Here is a 3,924-nt window from a genome sequence, read left to right on the forward strand (position 1 = left end):
TTCGCGAACCTTTCTCACTTATGTTGCCTTTGATGTGAAGATCAATGGCCGCACGAATTACCATGACTCAAGCCCAGCTAGAGGCTCTCGTTGCTGCGGCAGTTGCAGCCGCCCAAGCAGGTAGTATACCCTGCAGTATAGACACTAGGATCTTTAGATCCTACATTAATTCTCGTACTTAACTTTGCCCTATTCGTACACAATAGGTCAACCCGCTCAGCAACAACCTGGGTGCACCTTCAAGAATTTTATGGAATGTCGCCCTAGCTCGTTCAGTGGCACGGAGGGAGCAGTTGGACTCCTCCACTGGTTTGAAAAGCTCGAGTCGGTTTTCGAAATGTGTGAATGCCCTGAGGCTCGCAGGGTGAAGTTCGCCACTGGCACACTTGAAGGGATTGCGCTCACTTGGTGGAACGCACAGGTGCAGATCTTAGGGTTGGCAGCTGCTAACGCCACACCCTGGAATGATTTCAAAGAACTGATCAAGAGGGAATACTGCACTAGAGAAGACATTCACAAGTTGGAGGACGAGTTGTATAACTTGAAAATGGTTGGTTCGGAAATCGAAGCTTACACCAAGAGATCAAATGAGTTGGCTGTGTTATGTCCAACTATGGTGGACCCTCCATACAAGCGTATTGAGTTGTACCTCAAAGGTTTGGCACCCGAAATACAGAGCCACGTTACCTCGGCTAATCTCAACAACATCCAGGAAATCCAGCGTCTCGCTCATCGCATCACCGATCAGGCAGTGGATCAGAACAAACTGCCAAAGCGTATCAGTGCTACTGCTGCCACTACAGCTGCTACTTCTGCTACACCCAGCGACAACAAGAGAAAATGGGATGGGGATTCCAGCAGGGGATCGGTGTCTGTTCAGTCCCAAACTCAGCAACGTCGCACCAACGATTACCAGAGTCCAAGTCAGCAATCATCGGGAAGTCAGGGACAACGTGGTTATCAGGGAAATCATCCGTGGTGCAACAGGTGCAACAAACACCACAGTGGAAGGTGTCGGAAAGATCGCTGTCAAAGATGCCACAAGATGGGCCATGAGGCCAAAGATTGTAGAAGCGCGCGACCAGTAAACCAGAACCAGCAACTCCCACCGCCAGCTCCACAGAATCAGCAGCAGCAGCCACAGCGTGGAAATCGGGGATGTTTCCAGTGTGGGGCTGAAGGTCATTACAAACGCGATTGCCCTCAGTTGAACCAGAATCGCAACAACAACAACAACAACCAGGGAAACGGAAATAACAACAATCAGGGTAATGGTAACAACAACAACGGGGGAAACAACAACAACAACGGCAATGAAGCTCGTGGTCGTGCATTTGTGTTGGGTCGAGGAGACGCAGTGAATGATCCCAATGTGGTTATGGGTAAGTTTCTTCTCGACGATATTTATGTTACTGTCTTATTTGATTCGGGTGCTGATACAAGCTATATGTCATTGAAAATGAGTAAATTATTAAAACGTACACCAACACCTCTATACACCAAACACGTCGTAGAACTAGCCAATGGTAAAAGTGTAGAAGCCGCACAGGTAGTCAAGGGTTGTAGTATTGTTCTAGCGGGTCAGACTTTCTCGATTGATCTCATACCCATAGTTTTGGGTAGTTTCGACGTCGTCATCGGTATGGATTGGTTATCCCAACATCATGCGGAGATCTTATGCAAAGAAAAAGTTATTCGTATTCCTCGCTCCAGTCAGGAACCTCTCGAAGTACAAGGTGACAAGAGTGGTGCTGTGGTTGGCATCATCTCTTACTTAAAGGCGCAGAAATGTTTACGAAAGGGACATACTGCCATTTTGGCACTTGTCACTGACGCATCAGCAAAGGAAAGGAAGCTGGAGGATATACCAGTTGTGCGTGATTTTCCTCAAGTGTTTCCTGAAGATTTACCTGGTTTACCTCCTCATCGTCAAGTCGAGTTTCAGATTGAGTTAGCTCCTGGAGCAGCACCAATAGCCCGCGCACCGTATCGTTTAGCTCCAACCGAATTGGAAGAACTGTCGAAGCAGCTACAAGAGCTCTTGGAAAAGGGCTTTATTCGTCCAAGCTCTTCGCCTTGGGGAGCTCCAGTGTTATTTGTGAAGAAGAAAGACGGTACGTTCAGGATGTGCATCGACTACCGCGAACTCAATAAGGTGACGGTGAAGAATCGTTATCCTCTTCCGCGCATAGATGACCTATTCGACCAGTTGCAAGGGTCGTGTTACTATTCCAAGATTGATTTAAGGTCAGGTTATCATCAGCTGAGAGTCCGGGATGAGGACGTCTCCAAAACCGCTTTCAGAACTCGCTACGGTCATTACGAGTTTCTTGTCATGCCATTCGGGCTTACGAACGCGCCTGCAGTCTTCATGGATCTTATGAACAGGGTGTGCAAACCGTATCTTGATAAGTTTGTTATCGTCTTCATCGACGACATTTTGATTTACTCCAAGAGTCAGGAGGAGCACGAGCAGCACTTACGCCTTATCTTGGAACTTCTTCGAAAGGAGCAACTGTATGCAAAGTTTTCAAAATGCGACTTCTGGCTTCGTGAAGTCCACTTCTTAGGCCATGTGGTGAACAAGGATGGGATTCATGTCGATCCATCCAAGGTTGATTCGATCAGAAACTGGCCAGCACCACGTACACCGACAGAAATACGCCAATTCTTGGGTTTGGCGGGTTACTACAGGCGATTTATTAAAGACTTCTCCAAGATCGCGCAACCACTTACTATGTTAACACAGAAAGGTGTCGTTTACAGATGGGGTAGTACGCAAGAGACCGCTTTTCAGTACTTAAAGGATAGGCTTTGCAGCGCACCTATTCTCTCATTGCCAGAGGGCACGGATGACTTCGTGGTTTACTGTGACGCATCGATACAGGGGCTTGGTTGTGTATTGATGCAGCGGGATAAAGTTATTGCCTACGCTTCGAGGCAACTCAAGGTTCATGAACGAAACTACACGATGCACGATTTAGAGCTGGGAGCTGTTGTTTTCGCGCTTAAGATATGGCGACACTACCTGTACGGTACCAGGTGCACAATTTACACCGATCACAGGAGTCTCGAGCATATTCTTAAGCAAAAGGATTTGAACATGCGTCAACGGAGATGGGTTGAACTTCTGAACGACTACGAATGCGCCATCAAGTATCATCCAGGCAAGGCCAATGTTGTGGCTGACGCCCTCAGTCGGAAAGACACTCTACCTAAGCGCGTGCGAGCGCTACAGCTTACTATTCAGTCCAGTCTTCCTGCACAGATACGAGCTGCTCAGTTAGAAGCACTGAAACCCGAAAACGTCAAAGCTGAAGCCTTACGCGGCTCAAGGCAACGCATGGAACAAAAGGAAGACGGCGCCTACTATGTAACGGGGCGTATTTGGGTCCCACTTTATGGCGGTTTACGCGAGCTTGTAATGGATGAAGCTCACAAGTCTCGCTATTCGGTACATCCAGGGTCGGATAAAATGTACCACGACATCAGCACTACTTATTGGTGGCCTAGTATGAAGGCTCACATCGCTACGTACGTTGGAAAATGCTTAACCTGTGCGAGAGTCAAGGTTGAATATCAGAAACCAGCAGGCCTACTTCAGCAGCCTAAGATACCGCAATGGAAATGGGAAGAAATTTCCATGGATTTCGTTACGGGCTTACCTAGATCCCAGCGTGGGAATGACACTATTTGGGTGATCGTTGATCGACTCACAAAGTCTGCTCACTTCTTGGCTATCAAAGAAACGGATAAGTTTTCTACTTTAGCAGACATTTACTTGAAAGAAGTTGTTTCAAGGCACGGAGTGCCCACCTCTATTATTTCGGATCGCGATGCACGATTCACGTCAGAGCTTTGGCAAGCGATGCACAAATCCTTCGGCTCACGGTTAGACATGAGCACAGCATATCATCCTCAGAC

This window comes from Helianthus annuus, chromosome 6, assembly GCF_002127325.2.
Source record: "Helianthus annuus cultivar XRQ/B chromosome 6, HanXRQr2.0-SUNRISE, whole genome shotgun sequence".
Lineage (NCBI taxonomy): Eukaryota > Viridiplantae > Streptophyta > Magnoliopsida > Asterales > Asteraceae > Helianthus > Helianthus annuus.